General features: G+C 40.9%; 1 protein-coding gene across 4 annotated transcripts in view; it reads left to right on the forward strand.

Moving 5' to 3' along the window:
- The window catches only part of Gas2 (growth arrest specific 2), a 146,963-nt gene that overhangs the window by 49,020 nt on the left and 70,997 nt on the right, over positions 1 to 26,946 (forward strand). The gene's annotated exons all lie outside the window — the stretch shown is intronic.

Genomic DNA, 26,946 nt, shown 5'->3' on the forward strand with positions numbered 1-26,946 from the left:
CTATCTGTAATATGGAATTAGTACGAATTACTTATAACCTAGTAATTGACAGCTCTGGATAAATAGCATATACTTTGCTGTGTGAACAAACAATTGCAGCATTTTCATTTTCTTTTCATTTTTCTTTTTTTCTTTTTTCTTTTTTCTTTTTGGTTTTTCGAGACAGGGTTTCTCTGTGTAGCTTTGCGCCTTTTCTGGAACTCACAGAGATCCGCCTGTCTCTGCCTCCTGAGTGCTGGGATTAAAGTCATGTGCCACCACCACCCGGCCTCATTTTTCTTTATTAAGAAAATTTCTACTCACTCCACATACCATCCACAGATCCCCCCAGTCCTCTTTCCCAAGCCACCCACATCCCCACATCCCCAAATCAAGGTCTCCCATGGGGAGTCAGCAGAGCCCAGCACACTGAGCCTAGGCAGGTCCAAGCCCCTTTCCCACTGCACCAAGGCTATGCAAGGTGTTACACCACCGGCACCAGATTCCAGAAACTTGCCCATAGACCAGGGACAGATCCCAATCCCCCTGCCTGGGTGCCCCCCAAATTGTTTGAGCCAAACAACCATCTTCTGTGTCCAGAGGACCTAGTCCAGTCCCATGGGGGCTCTCCAGCCACCAGTCCACAGTTCATGGGCTTCCACTAGTGTAAGTGGTCATTTCTGCATGTCCTCCCATCATGATCTCAATGTCCCTCGCCTGCAGAATCTCTCCTCTTTCTTATCAGTTGGATTCCCAGAGCTCAGCCTGGTGCCTGGCTGTGGATCTCTGCATCTGCCTCCATCAGTCACTGGACAAAGGCTCTATGATGACAGCTAGGTTATTTGCTAGACTAGTCACCACAGTAGACCAGTCCAGGCACCCTCTGGACCACTGCCAGCAGACCAAGGTGAGGTCATCCTTGTGGATTCCTGAGAACCTCCCCAGCACCCTGCCTCTTCCTAGTCCCATGATGTCCTCATCTATCATGGTATCTTCCTCCCTGCCCTCCCACTCTGTCCCTGTTCTAGGTTGACCCTCCCATTTCGCTATGTTCTCATCCCTCATTCCTCACCCTCTGCCAATGCCCCACACCCAGTCTGCTCATGTAGATCTCATCCACTTCTTCTTCACAGGGTTATCCATGTGTTCCTCCTAGGGTCTTTCCCTGTTAGCTAGCCTCTCTGGAGTTGTGGGTTACAGTCTGGCCATCCCTTCCATCACATCTAGTATCCATTTATGAGTGAGTACATACTATGTTTGTCCTTCTGAGTCTGGGTTGCCTCACTCAAGATGATATTTTCTAGTTCCATCCATTTGCCTGCAAATTTCATGATATCATTGTTTTTTACTGCTGAGTAGTACTCCATTGTGTATATGTGCCACATTTTCTTTATCCATTCTTCAGTTGAGGGGCATCTAGATTGTTTCCAGGTTCTTGTTATTATGAGTAATGCTGATATGAACATAGTTGAGCATGTATCCTTGTGGTAAGATTGAGCATTCCTTGGGTATATGCCCAAGAGTGGTATAACTGGGTCTTGAGGAAGACCATGAAAAGGCCACACCTAAGAATAATAGGAATAGAAGGAGAATAGCAGCTTTCAAAGGCACAGAAAATATATTAAACAAAATCATAGAAGAAAACATTCCTAACCTAAAGAAGGAAATGCCTATGAAAATACAAGAAGGTTACAGAACACTCAATAGACTGGATCCAAAAAAAGTTCCACTTGATACTTAATAATAAAACCACTAAACATACAAAATAAAGAAAAAATATTAAGAGCTCCAAAGAAAAAAGGCCAAGTAACATATAAAGGCAGACCTATAAGAATAACACCTGACTTCTCAATGGAGACTTTAAAAGCCAGAAGGTCTTGGACAGACATTATGCAGATAATAAGAGGCCATGGATGCCAACCCAGACTATTATATCCAGCAAACTCTCAATCAACATAAACGGAGTAAACAAAATATTCCATGATAAAACCAGATTTAAACAATATCTCTCCACAAATCCAGCCCTACAGAAAGCACTTGAAGGAAAAATCCAACCTAAGGAAGTTAGATACACCATGAAAACACAGGCAATAGATAGTCCCATACCAACAAATGCCAAAGAAGGGAAACATAAACAACTACCACCAAAAAATAACAGGAATTAACAATAACTGGTCATTAATATCCATCAATATCAATGATCTCAATTTACCTATAAAAAGACATAGGCTAACAGAATGGATATGAAAACAAGATCCATCCATTTGCTACATACAAGAAACACACCTCAACTTCAAAGACAGACACTATCTCAGAGTAAAGGGTTGGGAAAAGACTTTTCAATCAAATGGACTTAAGAATCAAGTAGGTGTAGCTATCCTAATATCTAATAAAATATACTTCAAACTAAAATCAATAGAAAGAGATCTGGAAGGACACTACATATTTATCACAGGGAAAATCAGACAGGATGAAGTCTCAATTCTGAATATTTATGCTCCAAATACAAGGGCACCAACATTCATAAAAGAAACATTACTAACACTTAAATCGCACATCAAACCCCATACACTGGTAGTGAGAGACTTCAATACTCCACTCTCACCAATGTACAGGTCTTCAAGACAGAAACTTAACAAAGAAATAAGGGAACTAACAGACATTATGACTCAAATAGACTTAATAGATATCTACAGAACATTCCACCCTAACACAAAAGAATATACTTTCTTTTCAGCACTACATGGAACCTTCTCCAAAATCGACCACATGCTTGGTCACAAAGCAAATCTCTACAGATACAAAAAAAAATTGAAATAACCTCCTGTATCTTATCAGACCACGATGGCTTAAAGTTAGATTTCAATTGCAGCATTTTCAAAAGATGAAAATCAAAATTGTTACTATCACAATGGCGATTATTATTCACAAGTATGTTTTTGAATGAAAACTGCTGTTCTGTCTAGCAACATCCCTTCCCTACATGAAGGAGAGTTCACAGACCATTAGTGAATATTTTAGATTAACTAGAAGAAAAATAGTGCTTTGTAACTACCCATATTTAGTATAACAGCCACTGTGAGCACATCTATAGACATGCACCCCAGTCTTCATGGAAATGCACAATGTGGGGAGTGTTGAGGTCAAGAATTTTACAACTATTTTCTTTTGAAACCTATTTCTATAATAAAACTATCAAACAAAAGTAACAAAATAAAAAAAATTCTTGCAAATTCATGAGAACTGAAGTCAGATTTTATAAAATTTGGACTTTTTCAACCCCAGTCTTTTTCTGTGGTTATGATAACGTATTTTAGTGCACAAACATAGCTTTGGTTTTTAAAGAGAAGATTAAAATTTAGTAACGCTTGACATCTGCTGCTTGAGATCTGTAGCTTAATTTGAGTCCATTTGGCACAGTAATTCTTGGCTGAATTTTCTTTTGTGTCTTTGACAGAATATATGTATTTTACAATGACTTCTTAAATCAAAATAGCATGCATCACTTTGCCTGTGAACAAAACAGCATTTTCAAAAAATAAAAGCAAAATGGTTACTGTCACAGTGACCATTATTATTCATAAACATGTTTTTGTCAAACTTTGTTTTTTAAATGCAGCTTTTCTCCATCGTGAAAACAGAACATAGGAGAGCTGGGGCATTCTAGTGTGCGTCTCTCTAGCGCACGTCTCTCTAGCGTGCATTTCTCTAGCGCACATCTCTCTAGCACACATCTCTCTAGTGCTTGTCTCTCTAGTGCACATCTCATTGTCCCGGCACTTGGAAAGTAGAGGCAGACGGATGAGGAGTTCACAGTCATCCTTATTGTATGAAGAGTTCAAGGCCAACCTGGGCTACATGAGACTATATATCTCAGAGGAAGGACAGAGAGGGAAGAAGAGGGAGATAGACAGAGATTGCTTAGATTATACAACATTTTGCTACTATTCAGTGTAAGTCTATATTAAATGATAATGAATTTACTAAAACCTATGAGTTAGAACTACACTACCTATTTCCCAGAGGTAAAAAGACCCTTTCAGTTGTGCATATGTAACAATTGTGCTACAGCATTATGTTTATTCTGTGTTTGTGTGTATGTGTGTGTTTGTATATATGTGTGTACATGAGTCTGTGTGTGTGTGTGTGTGTGTGTGTGTGCATGTGTGTGAGTTGAGGTATGTAAGTATGTGTGTATGTGTCCTGTGCACATGCATGTATTTGTGTGTATATGTGTATATGGGTGTGTGTCTTTGTATGAGTGTGTGTGTGCATGTATATGTGTGTCAGTGTTTGTGTGTATCTTTGTGTGTCTGTATAAGTATGTGTGTGTGTTTGTGTCTGTGAGATATATGTGCCTATGTATGCTGTATATATGTGTGTTTGTGTATGTTTGTGTACTGTGTATATGTGTGTGTTTTATATCTATGTATGTTTCTGTGTAGGTATGTGAGTGCATGTATGTATATGTCAGCATATGAGTGTGCCTGCATGTATATGTATTTGTGTATGTGTAATGTATATGTCAATGTGTGTATATATATATATATATATACATGTATGTATAACAGATATGTCAGTTTATGCATGTATGTATGTGTGTGTGTGTGTGTGTAATGACTATCCTACATTTCATACTGAATTGGGAACAATGACAATGTCAGTAGATGAGCTTGTCAGCTTTTCCTCTGAATTAATTAATGACATCATATCCAGGAAGCCCTGAGTGATTTCTCCTAGTAGTTTTAATTTCATCTTCTCATTTTCCAAGCACTTTTTTTCTTTTGATTTTTTTTTTTATTATTATATTTGTGTTTTAATTTTACACATCAGCCATGGGTTGCCCTGTCCTCCTCCCTCCCGCCCTCACCTTTCCCCCATGCCCTCCCCTCTATTCCTCCAGGGCCAAGACTCCCCTGGGGATTCATTTAAACCTGGTGGATTCAGTACAGGCAAGTCCAGTCCCCTCCTTCCAGGCTGAGCAAAGTATCCCTGTGTAAGCCCAAGGTTCCAAACAGCCAGCTCATGTACTAAGGACAGGTCCCGGTCCCACAGCCTGGATGCCTCCCAAACAGTTCAAGCTATTCACTTATCCAGAGGGCCTGATCCAGCTGGGGGCTCCACAGCCTTTGGTTCATAATTCATGTGCTTCCATTAGTTTGGCTATTTGTCCCTGTGCTTTTTCCAATCTTGGGCTCAACAATTCACGCTCTTACAGACCCTCCTCTTTCTTGACAATTGGACACCTGGAGCTCCACCTGGGGCCTGGCTGAGGATCTCTGCATCCACTTCCATCAGTTATTTGATGAGAGTTCCAGCTCGACTGGCAGAGTGTTTGGCCATCTGATCACCAGACTAGGTCAGATCAGGCTTTCTCTCAACCATTGCCAGCAGTCTACAGAGGATGTATCATTGTGGATTTAAGGGGACCTCTCGAGCACTCTGCCTATTCCTGTTCTCATGTGGTCTTCATTTATCATGGTCTGTTATTCCTTGTTCTCCCTTTCTATTCTTGATCCAGCTGGGATCTCCTGCTCCCCTAAGCTTTCTTTCCCACAAACCTTGCCCTTCATTACTTCCATTGTCGTCCAGTTGTTCATGTAGATCTCATCCATTTCTCTGTCATTGGGTGATCCCTGTGTCTTTCCTAGGGTCCCATTTTCTAGGTAGCCTCCCTGGAGTTGTGTAGCAGTCTAGTCATCTTTGTTTTACATCTAGTATCCTCCTATGAGTGAGTACATACCATGTTTGTCCTTCTGAGTCTGGGTTACCTCACTCAGCATGATTTTTTTCTAGATCCATCCATTTGCCTGCAAACCTCATGATGTCATTGTTTTTCTCTGCTGAGTAGTACTCCATTGTGTAAATGTACCATATTTTCTTTATCCATTCTTCAGTTGAAGGGCATCTAGGTTGTTTCCAGGTTCTGGCTGTTACAAACAGTGCTGATATGAACATAGCTGAGCAAATGCCCTTGTGGTATGATTGAGCATTCCTTGGGTATATGCCCAAGAGTGCTACAGCTGGGTCTTGGGGGAGATGGATTCCCAATTTTCTAAGGAAGTGCCATATTGATTTCCAAAGTGGCTGTACAAGCTTGCATTCCCAGCAGCAGTGGAGGAGAGTTCCCCTTGCTCCACATCCTCTCTAGCATAAGCTGTCTTCTGTGCTTTTGATCCTAGCCACTCTGACAGGTATAAGGTGGTATCTCAGAGTCATTTTGATTTGCATTTCCCAGATAATTAGGGATGTTGAGCAATTCCTTAAATGTCCTTCAGCCATTTGAACTTCCTCTGTTGAGAATTGTCTGTTTAGTTCTATAGCCCATTTCTTAATTGGACTGTTGGGCATTTTGATGTCTAATTTCTTGAGTTCTTTATATATTCTGGATATCAGCCCTCTGTCAGATGTGGGGTTGGTGAAGACCTTTTCCTATTCTGTAGGTTGTTGCTTTGTCTTGTTGACCATGTCCTTTGCTCTACAAAAGCTTCTCAGTTTCCAAGCACTTTTTAACTTCTCTTTATTGATGGTTCTTTTGGGAGTTTTACAGCTGGGTAAACATGTTTGTGCAAGTGTGTGAAATCTGCTACATTTGCGGTTTTCTATGTTAAGAATTATTTAATGCTCTTAATTCTGAAAGCAAGTTTGGATATATGATAGGCAATTTATAGAAAATGTTTCAGCTATAGACTGAGAGTCTTTCATGCCTGCTTTCATTTGGTGAGACACTGCACTTATGAAGAAGTTGGATTCTGTAACTCACCTCTAAGAGCATCAATATGTTCAGTTTAGAACCAATTTCTCTAGGGTGTTAAAAGTTTTGCCTTTGCTTGGTAGGCAACTTCCTCACATAGTATGGTTGCAATAGAGATAACAGAATCATATGGGAAATGTAGGAAAATATCTGAGCCACGTCTATGACAGTTTAATGTAAGATTTGATTTAATTAGTGTATATATCAGAAGATGACAAGTTTACTATTAATATCAGTCTGAACATCACAGGATTCGAGGCTCTTGATGAAATGAAATCTAAACCTAATCTTCCTAATATTCTATATTTCAGAACTTGGTTTTGCTTGTGTAATGTGTGCAATATTAATAGTGTATGTCAACATGGTCACACATGTGTACATTTATGCCTGACTTCTTCGATGGTTTTCTACCATGTGTCTTGAGGCTGTGTTTCTCACTTGAACTCAGAGTTGCCTCAATTTAGCCAGTGTAACTGGGCAGCCTGACCTGGGACATCTGACACCCAGGATCTGGGCTTCCAGGTGGACTATAATGTCCACCTGGCCTTTACATTAATGCTGGGACTCAAAGTCAGATCCTCACACTTTTGCTGAGTTTGGCCCACTGAGCCACCGTCCACCCGTCCATTGCCCTGCTGGGATAAAACTAAAGCAGACAAGCCCACGCTTTGTTGATTAGACTGCATGCTTTCTGACTTTAGTTCAAGTGCCCAAACTTGGCATCTCCAGTAAAGAGGATGATCCTTGCACATCGTGGTCCAGGCAGGCTTTCCTTGTGTATTTCCTGTGCTCCTTCCCACCAGTGACAATTCTACTGATTTGTGCATAAGACTGATGATGGGGTCTCTCCCCAGGGCTAGGTATTCAAAGGGTTCAGTCCCCTTGGCTCCCAACATTCTTTTCCACTTACTTATTTGCGAGTTGCTGCCTTGGACATCAGTGTTTCTCTGACTCCAGGGGAGCCTGGGCGGTCAGATCAGTTTGAAGCACATGTTAAGAGGGAGGATTGAAGTTCTTTTACCTAATAGAAGGCTACAGTAAGTGCAAAGAGGGAAGTGAACATCCCACATTTAACCCCTGCTCAGGGGAAAGAACACCCTGGTCAGATGCGGCATTTGTCACACCCTGCCTACACAGAGAACCTGGTCTCCTGAACTGCAGGATAGTGCTACCACAGGATTCTGTGCACCTCAGAGTTAAATAAGCAATAAATGTGAACACTTTCTTTCTTTAAATAAACAAACAAAAAACCACCTGTGCTTTTTGTTTACAGAACATCTTTTCATTGGCACCAGGCTTCAGCTCACTCCTGTGAGGTCTTCAACAATGGAGAATCTAGTCTTGTTTTGATAACTCTGACAAGAAAGTATGATGAAAGCAATATATGATATTTTAAAGAAAGAGAAACCTCAGCTGTGATTAAATTAGAGTCATTCACATTTAATTATGTATATGTATGCATCTGTATGTGGGTATATATGTATATGTTTATACTATTAACTGCTAGTGTAGCTATGTTGAAGAGAACTTGACTAGTGTATGTGAAACCTTAGATTTGACTGCCCCCCAACACACACACACACACACACACACACACACACACACACACACACACACACACACACACACACACACACACACAACCAAAAATAGATAAAACAACTTTAAACTTAAAAATGCGTTGTTCAGAATTTGATGTACTAGGACTAAACAGAAAGTGAACCATGATGACCTGGATGATGATCTGGAAGGAATGTGGGTAAGCATGTGTGGAAATAAACTATGTGGGGTGAGGCAAAGAGAAAAAAATAGAGGAGAAAAGTTAGTGATAAACTCTAATTCCTCGAGATTTACAAAGTAAAAATATCACAAATACATTAAAGTAAATAATTTCCAATAAATTAAAATTCGCTCTCTGTTTTCTTAATTTCTGACCATGGCCCATCCAGGCAGCTGCTTGTTGGCTTGGTGCTTTTCTTAACAGGAATATTTCCGTCCTGACTGTCTCACAGTGAGATGCCATGGTGGAGCTCAGAGCCAAGTAGTGCATGGCGCTGTGCGTAGAGAGGGATAAGAATAGTGATCGAGGGGTTGGGGATTTAGCTCAGTGGTAGAGAGTTTGCCTAGCAAGCGCAAGGCCCTGGGTTCAGTCCTTGGGTCTGAAAAAAAAAAAAAAAAAAAAAGAATAGTAAGCAAAGGAGTCTGACGTGTTTCATTCCTAGTCAGCTGGTTATACAAGGCTTGATAGGGGCTACATGTACAGATTGAGGTGAAAAATAACAGCTAAAGAAAAGTGTCCATGACCTAGATTTAAGTGTGTGTGTGTGTGTGTGTGTGTGTGTGTGTGTGTGTGTGTGTATGTATACGTGTTTGTGTGGTGTGTGTGTGTATATATGTATGTGTTTGTTTGTGTATGTGTGTTTACACACGTGTGTGTGTGTATGTGTGTGTGGTGTGTATATATGTATATGTGTATGTGTGGTGTGTGTGCATATATGTATGTGTGTGTGTTTGTGTATGTGTGATTACATGCCTCTGTGTGTGTGTGTATATATGTATACGTGTTTGTGTAGTGTGTGTGTATATATGTATGTGTTTGTTTGTGTATGTTTGTTTACATGCCTCTGTGTGTGTGTGTGTGTGTGTGTGTGTGTGTGTAGCATTTACAGGTCATGAAGCTATAAAAGGGGTCAGAAGAGAGAAGAAAGAGATTGTAACAGAGGGAGAAGAAGAGAGGGAAGTGGAACATGTGACATGAAGGCAGAAGATGGGGATATTTGGGGAGAGGAGAGGAACCAGCTTGGCATGGGGAGGGTGCCAGCACACATGTTCTTGTTTGCATATGGAGTTATGAAATAATGATATGAATATTTCAGTCTATATACCCTTAACGTTCACATTTCATATTTAGTATGTATTTACTACTTATGTTGTGTTTATGTATAATAAGTCCCCTTACCAGGGAGAAAAGGGCAGGTTAAACAGAGAATAAGGACACATATGAAATACTATGATGACAGGGCCTGGCGAGATGGCTCAGTGGTTAAGAGCACTGGCTGTGCTTCCGGGGGACCTAAGTTCAGTTCCCAGCACCCACATGGTGGCTCACAGCTGAAGCTTTGGAACAGGGACCGGAAGTGATGATGTCACCTGCTCACTGCTGGACTCAGGCTCCACAGATGCGCTCCGAGATTAGATCTCCCCTTTGTGGTGGTGGTGGCGGTACGGAGCAACTTAGGGCACTGGCCTTTAATTTACACCTAAAGGCCTTTGTTTCTGAAGCATGTTTAGGTTTCCGTGGTCCAGACATCATAACAGAGCTGATTGGCCTAATTCTGTTCTGACAGCCTCATCCTGAGAGTTAAACACATCCACACATACACGCATTTTTCCACTCTGAGACTCTCCAGTTGCATTCAAATTTAAGGAACTTACCTCAGTCAGAGATCTGTCCCCCCATATGATCCTGTTCTTCACTTCCACAGAGGTCTCATGTGGAGTCCCCTACAGGATCATGTTTTTGAGCTCTGATCCTCAGCAGGTGGCACTTTTTCTAGGATGTGGAGCTTCACTGGAGGAAGTGAGTCACTGGGAGCAGGCCTTGATGTTCATACCCTGTACTCACTTCCTGTTCCCTCTCTTTCTCCACATCACTTGCCTCACTCACACACAGCATAGGCGGCCATGCCTTCTCAACCATGATGGACTGTATCTGTGCATAAGCCATGAGCCAGAACTGGCCCTCCCCCTGAGTGTCCCTTGTCAGTCATCTGCTCACAGCACAAGAAAAGCAGCTAATGCGAACTTTTCCTGTAAAGCCGATCTTGCTGAATCCCACCGAGTGACCTCTCAACCATGCCCAGGTGAGACGTGCATCGTATCGTGACTGTCACCTATGTTTTCCGGGCTTTGACATTCTTCCTCCACTAGAACATCAGCTAATGTCATTGAGAGTGCCAGCTTCAGTTTTGCATGGGCATTAGCTAGTGTGGGAGTGCTTGCAGGGCCATCACTGGCCACCCTTGGAAGGGCGGTGCACTCCGGACACTCGCTGATCAGTCACAGTCCACTGCTGTGCCCATCTTGTAACCATTGCTCATCTCTGTCGGCCCCGATCTCATCCCCAGGTACAGAAAGACACTCTGTGGTGCTTAAGATTTGAAATGTGTACTGAGGGTGTGTTACCAGCTTGCCAGGAATTTCTGAGTCTTGCTGTGAGATGAAACATAATCCGTCCCTAGCCCGGCTGCAGTGTTTTGACACCTGTGAGCTTGTCAGCTCTGGCCTGACGTGTGGGTTCTTAGATCTGTGGCTAGTTCAGAGGTTTAAGTCCAGAGCCACAGTCCCAGGAAAGCCCGATATCATGGGTGCCCGCTTCTTATCGGGCCAGGAGTGGCAGCACCAGCGTGCCTCCTAGAGCCTTCCTGCTGCCGGAGACTGAATTCCACATCTTCCTGTCTGTGTCCCGCTCCAAAGCAGAGATGTCAGGATGAGACCTAGTCCAGGGACCAGGCATGTTCAGCCTACAGGATAGCTGTGAATGTGACCTAACACAGAATTGTAAATTTTCTTATTTAAATATGAGTTTCATTCATGCATCCGTTTTTAACTTTGTGGGTGGTGATGTTCTGGTGTGGTGTCTAAAGCTTGTGCATGCCTTTGAGCAAAGGCCAGGAGACAGCATCCAAACTGAGTCACATTACCGAACTCCTCCCATAGAGCACAGCTATTCTGTGGAAAATGCATCCTAGAGCACAGCTTTTCTATGGAACCACGTGTTCTAGAGCACAGGTATTCTGTGGAACCAATTTACATTTGCCTATAATGAGTTGTAAAACTGAAAGATTTTTCTAACATATTAGATTTTTTGTTTTGATTGACCGTGTTAGAGAAATTACCCCATTGTGTTTCTATTCCAACTATGTGAAAATTTCCAAATTTTGTTTTAGAGGCAGCATTAAGAAATATAAGTTCAAAATCCACAAGGAAAAATAGCATTCGATGGCACCATTAATAGGAAGTTTATGTGGCTTTTGTGTGCCTTGTGATGCTTCTAGTATCTACCATATTATATTTAATGAATCAGTTTCCCTTTTTATGGTACTTGGGATTGTATCTAGGACTACTCACTCACCAGGAGTGTGATCTGCCCCTGAGCCACACCTTCAGCATAACTTTTCCCTGCTTAAAAAAAGATTGTTTGTTTGTGTGTATGTGTGTGTGTACACAAACACACACATATATGCACACCACATGTGTATGTAGAGGGTGGAGGTCATCTTGTGAAAGTCAGTTCTTTCCATCTACCAGGTGGGTGCCAGGGCTTGAACTCAGGTTGTCAGGTGGCATCAAGCTCCTTTACTCTATGAGCCATATCTCAGGCCCAAACATTTTAAGTCAAGGAGATGACTGAAGACTGGATGCTGTCAGGATGATGACAAGGATCTGATCTGTACTGTGTGGGTCTGACTGGCCAAGCACAACTGAAGGGCTCACAGTGTGCCCAAAGGTGAAAACAGAGGTAGAAATGAGCACAGGAGGATTGCCACAACCTGTTCATTTGGAGGATTTAAGGTCTGTCACTACAATGTTTTACAGCTTCATGCAGTGACGAGCTGGTAAGTGATGGCAGCTAGTGCTGTGTACAGCTACTCGGCTTTGAGAATTACAGGGAGAATGGCTGCCAGAGGCTTGTCCAATAGGTCCTCAGGAGACACTTTTGACCTGAAGTGAAGCATCGTTACAGTAATTAAGGATCTTTCCATTCAGTAGTTGAAGGAACCATAGAGATGAGATAATGTTGTTTTTCTTATACCTTTTCCATAATTGATCCTGATTGCCCTATAAAATAGTGAGTGAGACAGGAATATGAGGTTGTTTCTTTTTAGGGTCCCTAAATAGCCATCCACCCAAGCGCCATTTGACAACCAAGGGAAGAGCAGTTGGTGTGAAAATGCGAATGAGAGCCTGAGAGTTCCCATGCTCAGGTCAGCATGCCACAACTTCTGTCAACTCTCTGAGAAGGTGCCATTTTATTGGCTAAGGGTAGCTGGCCAGGGGATAAAAAAATGTAGCCTACCCAGGCCCTCATTTTATCAACCTTTAGCATCAGAATGCTATCAGCTGTAAATATTCTAAAGCTGTGATCCTTGTGTGCATATGTATAGGATTTAAAATGTGATGGAAGGTTGGTTGATGGCTGCATGTTAGAAAAAAGGGTCACATCTCTGGTGAGGAGATGTCTGTGCTTGTGACTGGTGATTAGAAATACAGGTGCTGTGAAAACAGGCACAGCCAACTCTCAAGATTTTCATCATGCACTGAGAGAACACAGTGTTTCTGAGTCAAAGCTCACAAACCTATAGAAAAGTTAGTTCAATGCAGGAAGAGCTGTAGCTATGAGAGAGGGGACATTTGGTGTTGTGACTGATTTAGGGGGTATTAAAGCAGAGTAGTATCCATTGGATATCACTTCACTTGAGTGGACCTCTCCTACCACGCTCACTTCTTCTTTCTCGTTGGTCGCATAGTTAGATGGCAGCCTGCACATAAGAACAGCCTTGCTAAATAAGAAAGAGGCATTATGTCCCTTACCCCAGGTCCTATTTATTGTGAGTGTGCTTCTGAGAAGGTCTCTGAGCCAGGCAATGTCAAGAGAGAGTTCCCAGCTCTATTTTATGCTCACTGAGAGCCCCGCTCCCAGAGAAAGAGGAGAAAAAGACAGATAGGGGGCTGGTGAGTGCATCATCCGCCCTAGAAACCTGCCTAGATTCCAGTGGATTCAGGTTCATGTGAATCTACTGGGAAAGGGCCACCTCTCAGGAATGACACCAGTCTTATCCCAAGCTGTTGTTTGATAGTGTATATAACTTCCATTGAAGACATGTGGAAATGAAACAAATTAACTCTTCAGAAAACTTAAAAATTCAAATACATAAGTTGGAAGAAAGTGAAACACTTAGTAGCTCACAGATTCATGTGCACAGACATACACACAAGCATGCCCATGCACCTGTACACAAGTGCATGCAGACAGACACACAGACCAATGCTAGCACATACACTGCCCTCCCCCCACAGAGACACATAGACAGACACAAACACACATGCAGACCCGTGAGCAGACACATACACATACTTCATCTGTGTGACTTCCCAGCATTAGCAGAGTTTGCTCCTTAGCAGGAAATCAATCTACTGAATTTTTCCACAATGACATCATCTCTTCACCATCAGGCCCACTTCCTGCCTTAACCACATTCAGGCCCATTGGCAAGAGACTCCAGTGTTTCCATGATATCTGATAGCCCTAATTTTAGCCATTGCTTTCAAGGCAGGAGAATGTAGAATACGGTATCAAGAAAAATAACTCTCCCCATATGGAAAATGAGAAATTAATTGTCTTAAAATGAGCTGTTTCTAAATGCTTTGGAGAAATTCAAGGCATTTGAACAAATCAATAGTGACTTTGCAAGCTATTTTGTAAAAAGAGGAACACTCAGGTTTTTTAATTGACAGCCTTTTTTATAAGGAGCTGAAAATTAAGGAAAAGAGGTATTTCTTCATTTACAAGTGTCTGAGGATTTCTGGGTAAGTTAAAATGTGAGTGTTCATGCTATTTCTGTGTGTGTGGCCCAGGGAAAGTACTCTGTTCCATCACAGAGCTGCGCAGTGTTTTCAGATGAGGTCATTTCCAGTGCAGCGCTCCCAGCACTTTCCTGAGTCTGCTGGGGCAGTTGTGTGAATGCTCCCTTTGTTTCACTGGGCAGTTTGAATACGCGTTCTATACCATGCATGAAGCTGCCTGGGATGCGTTTTGTGCTGGTATTATTTCCCTGGTCATGTCTAATTTCACACCAGCACAGCCTGCCTGTCTGCTGGATGGATTGCAATCAATGCCCTACATTAAATCGAAATAATAGAGTGATACATTGAAGCCAGGTTGGGGGGAAGTCAAGAAAACTGGCTTAGTCATGACTCTTGATAAAGAATGAAATCCCCTAGGTGTGGAGGAAGAGGAGAACTTTGCACTGGGATGACTGCAGGCAGTATGTGCTCTGTGCCCCTCTCCTGAGGGGTGCTCAAGTCCTCCTACCAGACCACAAGTCCTTAGGGCTTCCTGTATCACACTTCTGACTGTGGGTGGACAGCCCAGATTCTCTTGGGACGTGCCTTTTAAATTCATGAAATAAAACATAATTCTGCCAACAACACAAGCCAAACCAACTTTATTGGATTGGTCCTAGGAGTGGGAACTGTCTTCACGCACCATAAACAAACAGAAGCTCAACAGAAACAAGCCTTCTAAAGCCCTGCTCTGACGTCAGTTGACATGAACACTAGAGTTTTAAAGTCGAATGGGGAGTCATATTCCCAAGTGTCTGCTGCCTTTACAAATGAATCCACATCTTCACTTGGTGGGAAGACACTTTTTTCTTTTTACACTGGTGAGGGGAATGGTAAACTTGCATTACAGCTTATTAAAATAAAGGCTACTTTGCTCATCTCAAATTCAGGGTCCTCCCAGTGCATACCAGGAGTATGCACTGATTCTATCTCATGGGGAGAGCTGTCAAGAATATAAACCTCACAGATTTTTATAGAATAAATGAGAACAGTTGGAGATTTTTAGGAGGAAAGATGATTTTTAGTTTTACATTTATCATGAGTATGCAAATACTTATGTATGTATATATGCGCACATTTATGCATATTATATGATGTATATATATGTGTGTGTGTATACATGTATATATGTGAATGTGTATGCATACATTTGTATGCTTCTAAGTATACATTTATATGTTATATGTATGTGTGTATATACGTATGTGTATATATATATATGTGTGTGTGTGTGTGTGTGTGTGTGTGTGTGTGTGTGTGTGTATGTCAACATAGAGGTTGTGCTTCTCCAATATGAAACTGGAGCATTCCACACTGATATGATGTCACAGGGGGAAAAGATCCTACATCTGATCTCATGTGACCTGCCATATCCAATAAGCAGGAGCCCTGAAGATAGAGTAGAATCACAGCTACAAAAGCTGTATGTATGAGATGTGTATGAAACATGGATGAGCATATTATTATACTCAGTTTCTCTCAATATATAATAACCTCTCACATCTGTGAATATATTCTGAAATCTAAGAAAATCTGAAAACCAAGAGCCCTAAGCTTTCTGGACAAGGATATTCTTCATGTATGTATGTCTATGAGTGTGTGTAAATATGCATATGTGTGAGCACATGTGTGCCTGTGTATATGCATACATGCACAGATGCAGAGTGTGCATTTGTGGGTGTGTGTACACATGAACATGAGTGTGCTTATGTATGAGCACTCATGTATAAGTATATGCATGTGTGTGTATGGATGCATGTATGTGTATATGTGTATATGTGTAACTTTATTAATTGTAAATTACAAATGGGAAATAAGTTGTATGTTGTTCCACATTCTCGTGGTTACCAATTTGAAGCTTTGACTGGAAGTCTACTCTCCTCACACTTAGTACCTTGTGCCCTGATAAAATAAAGCGAACATTTTTGAGTGACTCTTCTACCGAATGCTGGTCTGACCATCAGGTAATTTAAAACTCAAGTCAGCCCATATCACTTCTTTGATCAGAATTCTCCATGGAACCCTCACTGCTTAGATACAAGTCAAAATCTTTGCTTACACTGGAGACCTTTGTGCTCTGATCCTCAGCTGCCCATTCGATCATATTTCTTGTGACCTCACCTTATGTCCCCTTGATATACAGCAAGGTGGCCTGTAGCAGGAATCTTAAAAGTTCTTATTAATAAAACCAAACCTGAGGCCAGTTATTGGGGGGAATGCTGGAAGATCAGAGAAGCAGAACAAGCCACAGCTAGCTCACCTCACCAGTTCCTCAGCTGGTCCTGTTTCCTCAGACTGGAAACCTCTGTCTGAGTCCTCATCTGAATGGGTCTCAGCTGAACTGCTTCTCAAAAGCCTGAAAGCTTAACCAGTTAAAAGCTTCTAGTTTCTGGTCCTCACGCCTTATATACCTTTCTGCTTTCTGCTGTCACTCCCTGGGATTAAAGATGTGAGTCACCATGCCTGGCTGTTTCCAGTGTGGCCTTGAACTCACAGAAATCCAGAGGTATTTCTGCCTCTGTAATGCTAGGATTAAAGGTGTGAGTGCCACCATTTTCTGGCCTCTGTATCTAGTGGCTGTTCTATGCCCTGACCCCAGATAAATTTATTAGGGTGCACAATATTTTGTGGAACACAATTCCACCACACTGGCCTTCTTCTTTGATGAATTCATCAGAACATTTTTGCAAAGGTTCTACTGTTTTCCTCAGGTAAAAGAGGCTTCCTCCTCACTCTCCAGATGCTATCCCTTTGACTAGGTCTTCCTGACTGGTGAACCTGTCATACAGTATCTTTCAAAGATGCTTTGTAGCTGATAAGCATTTAAGTGCTAATTATGCACAAAATATTAATAAGTAGAAATATTAAAACAATACTCTATCCTTTTAGAGAGACTTTTGCTTAATTAAGTGAATAAAAATGTACTCATCAATACAAAAATAATGACAGACTGCTGGTGATTTGTATATTATGATACTCAGCAAATTATTCAGTGTATGTGTATACTGCATGTTTTATGATAGAGGTAGGGATGCCAATATGGTTTTGCCTTTGTAGTTTAGCAAGGGAGAATCACAGTAAGCTAATAATTAAACAGTGAATCTTAATTCATAAAAATTGTTGAGAAATGAAAATGACAAAGAGAAACACCCAGTGTAGTCTTGAAGAAAATATATTTTAGATTTTTCTGAAGTGTGAATGGGAATTAGGCAAGCAGAGAGAGTACAGTGTTTCAGTCAGGAGCCATATGGAGGGCCATGATGACTTCAAGATGGGGAGCAAAATGTGTCTGCATGTGATAGTGGAGCATGAAAAAGTTGTGGGTTGAGATAGGAGCCGAGACTGGTGCTGTTGAAGCACTTTAAATACAAGTGTGATAAGATCTTGTTATGAGTGGCACTGACTGTGGAGAATGAACCCAAAGGACTTGTCCAGACCAGGTGAGAAATAACAGCCACACTATGTAACGTTTTGACAGAGGAACTGGAAGGTAGGTGGCTTCTGCATGAGCCTGAGACCAAGTGGACATGCAACAATCTGGAAATGAGTATTACAGTGTGGAAATCAAAGATTAGTCCAGTGTTTGGGACATGGGGAAACAAATAAATAAAGACAATGGCAAGTATAGATTTATAAAAATGGCTTAATTTAAGATGTAAGATCTAGCTAGCGAAAAGCCTGAGCCAATAGATCATACAGTTCATAATTAATTTAAGCCTCTGTGTGTTCACTTGGGTCTGAGCGGCTGCAGGATCTCGAGGACGTGGGAGCCGGGTGGACACAGGAAAACTTTCAGTTACAAAGACATCTTGGTTTGCCATCAGAAAGTGGAAGCCTGGGGATAGATCACAGATTAGCATGCCCATGTCAAATAGCCTGTGGCTCCCTCTCACATCACAGATTGGTTTACTGATGGAAGAAATGTACAAGCAAATGAGTAAAGGGGTTTTCCCGATATTTTAGTGTTGTTGTGGAGAGTGTATGGGGAAAGTATTCTGCACATGACATGGCGAAGCTGGCAAGTTTTGACCCTTTGAACTGCAGTTTGTAGCTGGTGAATGACTAATAGCATTGCACTTCAGAAGGCTAATCTGATGGCGGTGTGGAGATACCCAACCCACTTAACCCAGAAATGGAGGGACATTTTGGAATCTCTACATTTTTTAATGCCTAAGACATTAAAGAGTGTCAGTACTGTGAGCTGGAGTGGTGGCTCATTAGTGACAAATAAAAAGCCCGAAGGGACAGTCAGAACTGCTGGGACTGATTTTATCTTTGTGTGTGTGCAATGTGTGTGTGTGTGTGTGTGTGTGTGTGTGTGTGTGTGTGTGTGCATGTGTGTGCATTTTAGCTGCAGACACATCCTGTTTATGTGTCAGTGTCTGGTGAGTTCTGTTTGGCAGGTTTTATATCAGGTGCTGTGATAAAGTTCAGAACCATTCTGAAGCTCTACCCTGTTCCTCTCAAAACTTTCAGTCTGGAAGGAAATTCAGTTGACCGGAAAAAACTTGCAGGTATAATGTGGACTTTCTCTCACTGAAAGTAAGCAGAAAGGGTTACATTTTGCATGACACTTGACCCTAGGCCAACATTTAGCTGAGCAAGAGATGTGTGGGTGGCAGAGACAACTGTTGGAGAGCAGCCTGGAGTGAGGGCAGCAAGCAGAGGCTGCAGGGGCCGGACAGACCCAGCATGACTAGAAGAGAGATGGGAGGCAGGGGGTACAGAAAAATCTTCTACTAGTAGGAGGGGCCAGGCTCCTCCAAGCTGTGGAAACCTTTTTCTGGAAAGGTTTAGTTTTGTACCATATGCACTAGGGAGTCACTGAAGATTTTAAGCACGAGAAACAACCAGATTTGCCCTTTGAAAACCTCCCTCTGTAGAAATAAGAGATTAATATACAACACAATGGAGAAAGTCAGAAGAAGGAAGAAGCAAATTGTAATTACTGTAAACAGAAAACGTTTGTTTAAATTAAACAATTAAATAATTAAAGTTTAATTTTTCCTGTGTATATCTTAGCTTATTATGGTGGTGACATTCGTGATAGTATCAATACTATTTAATCCTTATTACAGAGTTTAGACATGTACTTGGAAAGGATATTATTATTGAAAATAAGCTTTAACATGGAACTTACAATAGTACTCTTCATGCTATCTCATTTAATCCTCAACACAAATGTCGGACCCTAGTTTAAAAAAAGGTTAAATAGATTAAATATCTTGTTCTTGGCCCCGTCTAGTTAATTGATGCGCACAGGTGGTACGCCTCCAAAATATTCTGCAATTCACTGAAATTAAAAAATTAAGGAACACACATGGAACGACACAACCTTTGTTCAGTGTGTTTGGGACTCTACCTACCTCACTAATATGTGTTGGCTGCCAGAGCACAGCCACAGAAGAGCTGTGAGCTCCTGAAGATGTAGTTCTGCTTTTACTAATTTGAGACGGGTGCTGAGAAGAAACTTTTACAAAAGCGGTGGGATTACAACTGTGAACTCAAAATTTGTTACCAGTCTTTATTAATGACTACTACTTCTTAGAGTATGCACAGTACTTGTGGGAAATGAGAAATTTAATATTTATTCTTTTTGTTTGTTTGTTTGGTTGGTTGGTAGGTTTTTTTGAGACAGAATTTATCTGTGTAGCTTTGTGCCATTCCTGGAACTCACTCTGTAGCCCAGGCTGGCCTTGAACTCACCGAGATCCGCCTGACTCTGCCTCCCCAAGTGCTGGGATTAAAGGCGTGTGCCACCACCACCCAGTGAGAAATTTAATATTTATTCTTAAGGGAATTTTGTAGATCAAATATATGTTTGGAAAAATTACCGAAAATAGATGTATATTATTCTTGAAAACACTTAAAAGCTGCTAACCATTTGTTTTGTCCATCATAATTAATGATTACCTGTTCTGTTGAGAACTCAGGGAGCTGTCACTCTGGTATCCAAAATGTCCACTTCTCTGAGCAACGCACACGTGCAGTCTTGATGATCTACCCATGACATACAAGATTCCCAAAGGGAGAGGGAGAGAAAGAAATGGCTGTTATACTTTTATAAGTTATCTTTAAAATGCTACTTTTTTTTTTTTTTTTTTTTTTTTTTGCCAGAGCTGAGGACCGAACCCAGGGTCTACCACTGAGCTAAATTCCCAACCCCTGTTACTTTTATTTTCCAATCTGCTCTTGAGAAAAATGGTATCTTCTAAAACTCGCTTATATTTGAGATGCTTCTGGATTTAAAATCATAAACTCCTTTATTATTCTGCATTATGGACAGAGATTATCACCTGGCAACCTCATGCTCCTGCACATATAATCCAATTGTACAAAAGCAGGGGGTTTTCACATTAAAAAGTCTACACTTTCTGATATCCCTCTAAACTTAGAACCTTACTGGGGCCATAGTTCTCTATGGATACAATGAGTTACGAGAAAGAAAAGGGCTACCCTCCTAGACCCTGGGTGAGCCCCCACTTTCCAGAGTCACATCATCCTCAGAGCACCTCAGAGCCGGCCACTTTATGTATTCTCCTCGGCCTCTGCAAGGCCTTCAGGAGCTTGTGACCTTGGCGGAGAATGCAATTTTATAAATACTTGCTGGCCATAAAGACCTTTTGTTTTCTTCCTGATCAGCATTTCTAGTTGCTTCATGTCTTGTCCTCATTACACAATACCCAGCTTGCTCAAGTTTGTCAGGTGACTCACTTTCTGGAATGCACTGGCCTCTTGTTCAGTTCTATAAGTGGCTGATCGTCAGTAAGATGGTCCTCCACCCATGCACCATCAGCCTTTCCCCAGAGTTAGGTCTGGAACGTTAAAGACCCCCGAGAGCTGAAGTTAGGCCAGGGCGTGTGCTCCCACTGTAATTCTTCTGTGGGATCTGAGTCTTGATCCTCAGCAGGAGTGGAGAGTAGAAAGAACCTTGGTCATGTCTCTTCTTCTTTCACTCCTCACCAGGGACAGTCACAGCTACCACCGAGCTGTGGTTTGCAAAGGACAGGGTGAGCTGAATTAGATTAAATGTGTACTGAGTTTTTTAAAGAAGCCACCTCAACGAACTGGATTTTAAAGTTCAGAGGTAAACTTCCAGAGTTTTTAAGAAGCTGATCTCTTGATCCATACATAAGCAGTGGAGAGAGAGAACAAAAGATTTTCACAGAGCGCTCTTGTGTAAGGAGTCCCATGTGAGTGCATGATGTATAAACATTGAAAGAGCAGGGTGTGGTGGTGCATGCCTGGAGACAGAGCCAGGCAGATCTCTGTAAGTTTGAGGCTAGCTTAGTCTACACAGTACATTCCAGAACAGCCAAACCTACAGAATAGAGAGACCCTGTTTCAAAAAAATCAAATGAACATAAATTGAAAGAATTATTTATTGCCATAGTATATAAAATTGGTTTTCTTTGATTATTATTTTCAGATCTGTCTGTCATCTATCTATCTATCTATCTATCTATCTATCAATCTATCTATCTATATCTATATCTATATCTATATCTATATCTATATCTATTTTTTCTCCTGCTGCATTCAAACAAACAAAAGAAAATAAAAAGCAACTGTGTTTTTCTCCTTTGAAAAGTACCTGTTGCTTCTTAAGTGATTGAGTAACATAAAACATGTTATAGAAATCAAAAATTGCTCATATTTGTGACCTTAAATATACATCACAGATGTGTGTACACACTGAATTGTAAAATCAAAGGAGTTAACATAGCGTCACATCCCTTTCTGTATGAAAACATGACAGATCCTTTTGGTGGTTTTCAAATGTGTAACCCGTTTCTGAGCATGTTGGCTTATCAACTGTTTCTTGTACTTTGTGTTCTTTAAGCCATGTCTCCCATTCTCACTTCCCCTGAAGCCACCAGTGCCCTGTTTTCTACTTTCTGCTTGAAGAGTTTGGCTGTTACAGATTCCAAATGTTAGAGATGTTTTGGGGTTAAATTAAAATTCTGGGGTAAGCTCATCAGGCTGGAATATCTGTTACTACCCATGATTCTTCATTAACACATTTTCACCAGCACACACAGGATCACTAGACTCCACTCATCTGGTTGTACATTCTACTAATGAATTTTGACAGTATATAATGGCAAGTGTCCATCAGCATGGCACCATACAGAATAGTCTCACTGACCTTAGAATCCTAAGATTCTCCCCATGCCCACTGTCTCAGATTTTTAAAAAATAGATTTTATGGTGTACATGCATGCATCTATGTAAGTGTATACACACATGTGTCTGTATGAATGTGTGCACATATGTATGTCTGGGTACTCGAGGGCAGAAGAGGTCATCAGATCACCTGGAGCTAGAGTTAGGCACTTGGGAGCTGCTTGGTGTCTTCACGATTCATCAGCAAGTGTTAACCAGAGAGCCATCTCTCTAGCCTCCCAAATCTTTTCACTGTCTTCCTATCTTTGCCTGTTACAGACTGTTCTGTAGCTGAGTCAATTGGCGTGTGTCTTTTCAGCATTTCTGATTGGCATCTCTTACTTACAAATAAACTTTAAATGTCCCTCCATTCTTCTCCATGGCTTATTTCTGCTAGTCACTGACTCATATTTTGTAGTCTAGCCTTTGCTATCTCAACCCCTGAATCCATCTTGGCTGCTTACTTGTTAGTAATTATGAAGGAGCGTCTGTAACTTTGGGCAGGGTTCCCGCAGACAAAAGTTGCTAACTTACCAATACTCTTTTACTGTGCAGGTCTCTTTTAAGCCTAGAGCTTGGCCCTCTAGGATTGATCTTCATTGTCTATCACTTTATGTAATAACAGAGATTTGTCCCAAGTAACTGTAAAGGTCTATATGTAGCTGGGCGGTGGTGGCACATGTCTTTAATCCCAGCAGTTGGGAGGCAGAGGGAAGCAGATCTCTGTGAGTTTGAGGCCAGCCTGGACTATCAAGTGAGTTCCAGGAAAAGCTCCAAAGCTACACAGAGAAACCCTGTCTCAAAAAAAAAAAAAAAAAGTCTATGTGTATATCGAACTCTAATTTTTAATATTTTATTAATTCTTTAGCAATTTTCTTACAATGTGTTTTGATCATATTCACCCCGGCCCCTCCCATTTTGCTCCTCACAGATCCACCACCACTTCCCTACCCTCCAACTTTGTGACTTTTATTTCTTAAATGCCCAACTCTTGGATTCCCATTTGTGTTATCCATATTCGACTTCTGGCTGTGGAGCCTTACACTGGAGTGTGGTGGACCTTTTAAGCAATTATCCTCACAATTTCAAAGGATGAAAGCTGTGGCAAGCCTGTACTGTCAGAAACCTCTGCATTTTTTCTCATGGAGGAAAAATTTTTGTGATATCACAACATGATGGCCACAACAGAATTTGCATCAAAAGCCAGATCTCAATCATGTGAAATTTGTCTTAGAGAGGAAATGGAGGGTCATTTAGAATTCCAGCTTGGTGCTTTCAGTTTCTTCTGTATTAAGTCAATGTTGAAGTACAAGGTCCTATTACCAACTTTTAAGAAGAATGTAATGACAAAAATGATTAATTTTTCTCTTTAAAGTTTAATATAATTTTTATCTTAAATAGCATATTTCATCCTTTTAAAAATGGTGGTTTTTATGTTTATTTATTATTTGTGTGTGTGTGTGTGTGTGTGTGTGTGTGTGTGTGTGTGTGTGCCTGTGTGAGTTTATGTGCACCAAATATATGCAGTGCTCATAAAGGCCAGAAGAAGGCATTGGAGTCCCTGGAGCTGGAGTTGCCGGTGTTTATGAGCTGTCTGATGTGGGTGGTGGGAACCAAACCCGGGTCCTCTGCAAGAGCATCAAGTGCTCTTCATCTCTGAGCATCTCTCCAGTCTGTTACGTTTATTTCTGTATTGTGTGTATATAAGTGTGGGTGTGCATGTGTCACTGCACATGCGTGAAGCTCAGAGAACAACTTTCAGGAGCTTTTTTTTTTTCATCCATCATGTGGGACTTGGGGATCACCCAATTGGTGGCCAGTGTCCTTCCCAACTGAATCATCTTTCCGGCTCTTATTTTTATCCTAAAGTGGCAAGGTTTTGAATTTACACACCTTGATACTCTAAATGTCAGCAAAAAAATTTACTGGGAGAGATTACTTTTCAATAAAGTATACAGGGAATTGGAGAGCAACAGGGTGCAAATGGAAATGTTATTTCCATTGTGGAAAAAGTGACTTCATTGCCCATATATTCCAGCAGCACACTCCACATACCTTTTGGAAAAGAAACAATATTACTTCTTGGCCATTACCACATCATCTTCTGCTTTATATCTGAAATGTCTACTTGATGTAATTAAAAATAGGAGTCTGCCTTGAACTTTTGTGAATAAAAAACTCGTTTAAACTGCCAGAACTAAAATTTCAGTTAACAATGTAAAGGAAATTAAAAATAGCATAGTTCTTTTAATTTACCTAGTTCTTTTGATTTACTTTACTTAATAAGTGGAATAGGTGATGGATAATACCTAATTTTTCTTCACCTTTACTTGGCCCAAATTTGGGAAATACCACATGCTGAAATACCCTAGATTTAAAGCAAATGTGAGCTATCATGGAATAGTTGAAGCTTGTGGATGTGAAACTGGGTGATTTAGTTTGAACTGTGTACAAGCTCAATTTTTGAATCCAGAAGGTGGAGATGCTGTATTATTAATTACTTAACTCAAGGTGTTTAACATTTTAGTAGAAAGATCCATGTGTAAACATGTATTATGTGCCTCACCTATGATAGACACTGTAGACTCTGGGTTACTCCTTCTTAATGCCATCATATGTCAGTAGTGGAGCCCGTATCTCCTGTGCATGACCACTGTGGGCATCAGAGACATCCAGTGTCATAGAGTAGCTTAAGCACCCTGACGCTGACGCTGTAACAATTCCATTTTTATGCTGAGTGTTCATCCCTCAAGTAAAGTCTTTAACCTGTACCATTGAGTATCTTTATTATACATGGGAAATACCCCGTTTGAAAGGGTTAGGAGGCATGGAGATATTATTTCTCTTTTGAAGGAAAGTAGACAAGTAGTCAAATACATTTTATGGAACATCAGCTAAAAGCTTTGCTTTCTCACCTGATCTGCTATTCAATATGATGACCATTATCCACATGTGCCTATTAGAATCTGTTCATCAAAATGTAAAAAGGAATTGGTTCCCTAGCCACACTCACTACACTCAAAATCCTACTTAATCACCAAGTCCCTTCTTCAAAGGTAATTACTATCCAATTTGATGCATATTCTTCTTGACATGTTTGTATTTTTTAATTTATAAATATACAAGTTGTAATGTTTTTATATGGAATTTAACATTATGTCTAGGTCATATGAAATCCATTTTATTTATATACTCTGTTACTACACCAACTCTTCCCTGACATATTCTTATTTCTATTTTTCCTACTTAGTCAGTGTTGAATAGTATATATTCTTAGAACTAAACTGCTGGATTTAAAGATGCATATTTTGATTTTATACTTCAAATACTAATTGATGTTCATAAATAGTTTATAAAGGAAACATTATACTGTGAGAGGTATGATTGTTTTTGAGACTCATATGTGGAGGCATTTCTTTGAAAACCAGTGCTTATACCTGAACTAGATCAGTTAACAAGATATTAATTACTATGTGGCAAAAAAAAAAAAAAAGCAACAAATGCTGGTAAGGTTGCAGGGAGGCTGGGGGGGGGGGCTGAGAGGGGGGGGGGGAGAAGAACCAGCACGCTGTGTCGGTGCGAAATGTAGATCAGTCCAATTACTATGGAAATCAGTAAGAAAATGCCTCTCAAAACTAAAAATTGAACATGACCCAGCTGAAATAGTTCTAGGCATGTGCTGGAAGGAGTCAGTCAGCATTGCACGCAGATGGCCATACTTGCTTATCATATTATCATTCATAATAGCCAAACTAGGGATTCAGCTTAGGTGTCCACCAAGGGCATGAAGGAGTGATGAAAGAAAATGTGATACATGCCACACAGTGAATGAGACATAGAGAAGAATGGATTATGTCATTTGCAGGGAAGTGGGTGGAATTGGAGATCAGCATATTCAGCAAAAGAAGCTGGATTCAGAAGGACACATATTGCATGTGTAGTGTTCAGATTTTAAAGAAAATGTGAAAGTGGAAGAGACGTTAGGGATGAGAGAGCAAACTTGGGGAAGGGAGAACAGGTTGACACCCAATGTGAGTATGGTCAAATACATTGAATGCGTGCATGAAGCCATCACAGTGGAACTTGACATTTTGTACAATCCACATACACCAATGAAAAGCAAAAAGAGTGATTACCATGTATAATATATATTAATATATGCATATATAACTTAACATAACAGTAGTGCCTAAAACATGCATCTTGTTTATTCATGTCAAAATGTCAGTGGTATGTATTCTGTGTCAACTTTAATCTTCAGTGGAGAGACGTGCCTCTCAGAGCAGGGCCTTCCAGGCTGCAGCAAAGACATTTTTTATTACATAGCCATAGAACCTCTTGGTGTGAAGAACTGTGTGAACTTCACCAACTCAATCAGGCCACTGTTGCGTGTTGTAATACTGCTCTGTCAATGAACTAAG

This window comes from Onychomys torridus, chromosome 1 (genome assembly GCF_903995425.1).
Source record: "Onychomys torridus chromosome 1, mOncTor1.1, whole genome shotgun sequence".
Classification (NCBI taxonomy): domain Eukaryota; kingdom Metazoa; phylum Chordata; class Mammalia; order Rodentia; family Cricetidae; genus Onychomys; species Onychomys torridus.